Here is a 6274-nt window from a genome sequence, read left to right as displayed (position 1 = left end):
TCTTTGGTAAGACTTTTGATAACTATATTAACCTAGGCGGGTTTTACTTCCTTGAGAGTTAATGTTTTATTACTTATTTGTTAATTGTTCTAACACAAGGTATTCTGTACTGAAATTTATAGAGCAATCCTGATATATTTCTGAATAATGCAAGGTTTCTTTCTCTGAAATATTTATAATAGTTTTACAACTCTGGAAAAAAGATTTTTTTACTTTCTGTTATTAAATAAGTAGAAAAAAGTAATTTATCATATTTTTACAAAGTTTTAATCAGCATAGCAGCACACTCAGAAAAATACTGAGAAATGCCACCATTGTAGCAACATAATTTCCCACTAGCTGTAGTGTACTGTTCTAGACAGTGCTTCAGTCCTTACTTAGCTAAAACTCCTGCTAGAGGTCAATAGGAATTGGGTCTGAGTAAGAACACCATTTGATCTTAAGTAAGTCTATGAAAGATTAGGCCATGGTACTGTATATATTACAACTTTCTCAAGGATTAAAATAAAGGATCATTAAAACCCAACATTTTTTTTGAAAGATGACTAGACGGTTGGGTTTCTTTGCCTTCTCTTGAAAGGGCAGCAAGTAGCAGATTCTTTTGGCCCAAAGCTACTTCAGCTAAAGTCAATGGCAAACCTACCACTGACTAACATGTGCAGATCCTTTCTTTGCAAAAAAAAATATTGCCTTTAGCCAATGTTCTATATTTTTGTTATACAATAACATGGACAGTGGACATTACTCCTCTTGTGGTATGAGGAATTCAGTATTATAAATAAAAAGCAATCACTTTTCTTCTTGTCTTCTATATACAGTGGAATGTTTGTGGATGAAGGTGCAAGGTAAAGGTGGTAAAACAAAACTCCAGGTTTGCAGTAGTACTACTACTAAATATTTACTCTCGTCTCTGTACAAAAATCTGCAAAATGTTCCTCTTCTTTCAATATACCAATGCAAGCATGAAATAACATAAACCACAGGCAAACAAAGGCATTTCAGCTCAAACCAACAGATATGAGGAAGTGCTTCAGTTCATATTAAACTGACATTGAATTCATCATGCACATTCCATATTAGCTGGTGGATCGTTCCTTGTTTTTTTACACCGAAGTATTTTGTGCTCTTTCCTCTCCCACCTCTAAGTTGGGAGAACTCTGTTAAACAGATCAGCACTGAGCATTTAATACAATCAGGAAGTTAATCTTGTCAAAACTGTTGCACCTCCTCCAAGAGAGAAAGGCACCCAGTCTGGCACTGCATTAACCTGTTCCTTCCAAGCAGAGCTCATTGGAAGTAAAGCTGCAAAGTGTCAGTGCCAAGGAGGCAGCAGCACTGAACTATAATCCTATAGCAGTAGTTATCAACCTTTTTCATGTGTAGGTATTAACATACTTTTGTTTGATCATAGTCATCTTTTGCAGACCCCTTCAACATATTCTGTGGACCGTCAGAGTTTCAAGAACCACAGGTTGAAAGCTACTGTCCTACAGCATGTCTGTGTAGATAGCAGAGGCATTTAAGGTCAGGGAAGTGACATTCAGTCCTCAAGGACCCACATAATAAGTCACTATTAACCAAGAAGCCTTAAACATGCACATTCCCAGATGAATTGTGGGAAACACAGTCCACATCAAAAGAAAAAATGACAACCTATTTACATGTTCTGCATTTATGGAATTGTATCTGTCCTTTATTCAAGACTATTCAAAGAAAGACATATTGGATGCATGCAGTACAACCCGCCCCCCCCCACCATAATAAAACCCTGATAACAATGTTACTCATGTTCTCTGGGAAGAATCACAGGTAATCATAATTTGAAGAATACTTGTGGCTCAGAAGACAGGCCCTGAGTATCACTGACTAGGGCAGGGGTAGGCAACCCCAGGCACAGGTGCCAGAGTGTGGCACTGAAGGCATTTTGCTTGGCATGCACGCCTTGGGGCAGACTGCAGAATAGGGGCCAGGGTTGCACTGCCACAACAAGGATCAGGCCCCTTGCAGTTCCTCCTCTGTCTGCCCTTGGCACACCAACATCTTACAAGTTGAGGTTGGAGGTGCTTTTGGCACTGTGCCCAAAAACGTTGCCGGCTCCTGGACTAGGGTTTTTGAGAAAAGATATTCCACTTTATAAGATCAGGACTGGGGCTTCTACGTGCACATAAAACATCTAACAATTCCATAGGAGAGAGAGGGAAGCCCGGAAGGTGTGGTCAGCCAGCTCTAGATTAAAAGGTGGTAGAATGAGGATTTAAGTGGAGCTTTAATGAGGTGCACTGAGGGGACTGGGGAACAGCCACCCCGTCAGTTTCAAAATAAAAGACGAAGTTTCATCGGCTGACAAGCCCACCACTAGCCACTGTCAAAGGTATGCCCCAGCCACATCGTACACAGTCAAGGCACGCCCGTTTCTGCAGCCAAGGAATAATGCGACTAGCATCAGAGCCCCTTCCTTATGCCGGTGTGCAGACACTGTGGGTTGTTTTCCGGATAAAAGGGCACCAGTCTCGAAGCTGGCAGAAACTCCGACAAAATCAACGGGCTGCACCTGAAGGTCGGAATCGGCCCCGCGCCCCCCGGCCGGGTGCGCAGGCCTCTGCGCCACGGGCCGCGGCAGAGGAGGGAGCGGAGCTCCTAGGCTTAGCTTTGCTGCCCTTCCCCGCTCCAGCGTTAAGCTGGCGAGGCGGGCGGCTTGCCCCCGCGCTGCAGGAGGGAGGCGGGCCCGGCGCGGGCCTGCGAGCAGAGCTGCCCGGCGGGAGCCCGCGCTCCCCCGGCCGCCAGGACGCGCGCGTGGGCCCGAGCCCGGCCTCCAAACCGGGCCGCCCGCGCCCGGTCCGGGCTCCGAAAGTGCGCCTTGCTTCAGGAGTCAAAGTACACTATCCAGCGAGATCAATACCCTATTAGGCTAGAAAGAGGTCTGGATAGCAAAGGCCAACGAACCTAATGACTAAAAATATAAGTACCTGACCCAGAGGATTAATCACACACTGTCATGCCGAAATGGGTGCAATTCTTCCAATCATTAACGTTCTGCTTACAAAAATGTGCCTTTCTGTTTGTTTTTCTGCTAAATGATAACCGTTTTCAAGTTGAATCTCCTGATAAAAAGAGTCGAAAACAAGACGAGAGTTGTGCTGTAAAGGTCATACATGCCGCTTCGACATGAAATAGCCGACATGCAAACAAATTAAGAAAAAAAGTGTGGGTGGCGAAGGACTCGTAGCTAATACCAAAAATGCAGCGTGTTTTTTAGCCAAAGAGAAACGGGTCGCTGTCTGCTAGTCGGTCCCTGCTCTCCAGCTCACGGTGTGCAAACCTGCAGAGTCCCGTGAGCTTTAGGGAGCCAACCACTTGCCCTTTTTATTGCACTGAATGTTCATCGTGGCCTAAAAATGATCTTTCTCTTTGTCCCTATTGCTGGGCTCCGGAGGAGAACAGGCGCTGTCTCGCAGAGAGTTAAACCTCAGCACTGTTTTTTATTGAACTTCAAGGAAAGCTTATGCAGCCCTCGGCTCGGAAGTGCCTGAAGGGCGCATCCCCGGCCGGGCCGGGCGGGGTCTGGCTGCGTGACTCCCGGGTCTGCTCCCCAGATCCGCGCCGCAGCAATCGCGGCGCAATTCACGAGAAAGTTTTTAGCTCCCTCCAAACTGTTTCTTTACCCAGGCCAGGTCATTCTTCGCTGCGGGATGATACTGCCTTTTGAGCGCTTCGGCTGCACAACCCCCAGCTCCCAGCTCTGGCACCTCTAGACCTATGCATCTTTCCAGGATTTTTGAGCAGCGCAACCCAGTCCTCGGCTGCTGCTTTCGCAGCTTGTCAGGGGGCCGAACATATGGCTTAGAAATCAGATGCGCTTAAAAGCCCACACCCCTGCCTGCTCCTGGGCCAGGCCCGACGGCTTCCGCCGGAGAGAGGGGAGAGCCGCCGCCTCGCTGCGCGGCCTGCGCGCGGCAGCCGGGCGGGCGCTGCGGGAGGTGCTCTCCGTCGGGGCCAGCCCCGGGCATCCAGCATGGGGCTCGGCCTGTGTCCCCGGCGAGGAGTGTCCCTGCCCGAGACAAGCTGGTCCGCCCTCTAGTTCGTTTCCATCGCCGAGGCACAGAAGAACCCGACAGAAACGTTGGCAAGGGGAAGGAGGAAATATCAAGGAAAAATGTAATTTTCCTGCTTGAGGGAATGAAGCAATAATACCCGTGTGTCGTGTAATGACCCCTCTCGGCAGCTTACTGGTGTGACAGGCTCAGCGGAGTCTCCTCGGACACGTTACCGCGCCTCGCCTCGCCGTGTCCGCCGAGACACGCCGCGCTGCGGCCAGGCACGTTTGCTGTGAGGGCAGATCAGATCCGTCCGGATCTCACTGCAAGATCTCGCGCCTCCGTCTGACATTTTCTTGTGCAGCATGAAACTCTCGACAATGTCTCATCGCCCGTGGCAGGCAGCGACCCCGCGAGCCGCCAATCCGTGCGTGGCGGGACGACTGCCTGTGTGTTTTCCCTCGCTAAGGAGTTGCAGGAACCACGAACACGTGGAAGCGTAATGAAGCATGCTGGCCTGGGCGGCAGGAAGCACCAGCCAGCCGGAACGTTTTGGTTTTTTGAAAAAAGAAATAGAATAGCATATGTTCGTTTACTTTATATTTTCAAACCCGCCTCTTTCGTTTCCGATCCTGTGGAGAGAGGCGCGAAGATGCATTTCTTTGGCGACTTACACCCAAACCTCCTGACCCAGGCTCCGCGAACACGCACCTTGACCAATAATGGCAAAACAAAGGCTCTGCGCATAACGGGACGGGAGGTGAGAAGCCGGGCCCGGCGGCTCGCTCCGCCTTAACGAGGCAATAGCTGCCCCGGCGCAGAGCCGTGGGGACGGGGCGGGGGGCACGGAGGCGGCCTCCTCGCTCCCCCATGAGGCTGCCTTCGGGTCAAAGCGACGCACCGCCGCCCCGGTTAGCCCCGTCGCTTTCAACCCCCTATTATCCTTTCCCTGCTGCCCCGCTTGATGCCTTGGTCTTGAGTGACCAGTGCTGAGGCGCTGTCTGGGGGCCGGCGGGGCATTCATCTGCTGGCTGCACAGATCAAGCCCCGCACGGCCTGACAAGGTGCCCTTTCCCAAGCCCGCCACCCCCTCGCCCGGCTCCTACTCCCGGGCTGGGCGAGCGCAGCCCGCGGGGCTCTGCAGGGCCGGCTCGACAGTGAGGGCCAGGAGTCCTGGCTCGGCTGTAGTGGAGCCCAGTAATGATCCACTTCCCCGCCGAGCCCTGAGCTGCAGGCGTGCTCCGGAGCGGGGGTGGAGGTCCCTGGCGAGAGATCGGTTCGGCTGTACCAGGAAGCTCCTACAGACTGCAAGCCAGGGCTGCCAGCCAGCTGCCACTGCTACGGTGCTACCTGCCAGGCCCATCTCAGGAATGGCCAGCTTGGGCCGGACCCTGTTCCAGCTCCTCCATCGCATTTTCTGTGCAGGTCAGGGATGGGTTTGCTGAGGTTTCCTAACGGGCGCACCAAGCTGGCCTGGGATCCCGCCCGATTCTGGCATGCATTGCCAGGCAGGAGGGAACGGGAGTCACGCCGGACTTGCCCCGGCATGAACGGGTTCAGAACCTGGCCCGGTGTGCGGCTGCTCCAGCGCAGTACGCGCCGGGCACCGGGACCCCAGGTGCCAGCTGCAGCTGGGCTCAGGCTGAGGACACGTTGCCCCGCTGAGGTTTTCTGTGCGGACGATCCCTGCAGCTCCCAGCAGGACTGTCCCGGCAGTGACAAACCCTGGGGGCCAGGGATCGTCCTCACAGAAGACCTCAGCGGAGCGACGTGTCCTCGGCCCGCTGCCCTCGGGGGACGCCGCGCTGGCTGCGGCTGGCACCTGGGGGCCCCGGCGCCTGCAGGCCGCTGCCCTGCCCCCGCCCTGCAGCCCTGGAGCCTTCCTCTTCCCTGCCCTCCCCCCAGCACCCTGCGGGGATTTGCTGCCTCTGCTGTTTTCCCGGGTCCGTTTCGGAAATGCAAGGCAAGGAAGGCAAGAGCTGGCCGCTGTCTGGCCGGGCGACGCAGCGGCGGTTCCCCGCTCCCGTGAGGGGAGCGGGCAGGGGCGGCGCACGCACGGCGGGGCCGGGGGATGCGTGTGCCCCGCACCGCGCGCCACTTGCCTCGCCACGGGCGGAAGGGACCGCGTGCAGGTGCAGCACGCACGCTCCGCCGTGTCGCACACCCCACTCAGGTCTGCCAGGGACACCTGCACTCGCGCCCTGTCCCGGCGGCCCCCGGCAAACACCGGCGGGGCAGCG

The sequence above is a fragment of the Crocodylus porosus genome, unplaced genomic scaffold (genome assembly GCF_001723895.1).
Source record: "Crocodylus porosus isolate Cpor-Errol unplaced genomic scaffold, CroPor_comp1, whole genome shotgun sequence".
In the NCBI taxonomy this organism is placed as follows: domain Eukaryota; kingdom Metazoa; phylum Chordata; order Crocodylia; family Crocodylidae; genus Crocodylus; species Crocodylus porosus.
The sequence above is the reverse complement of the archived record's forward strand: the minus strand, read 5'-3'. Positions refer to the sequence as shown.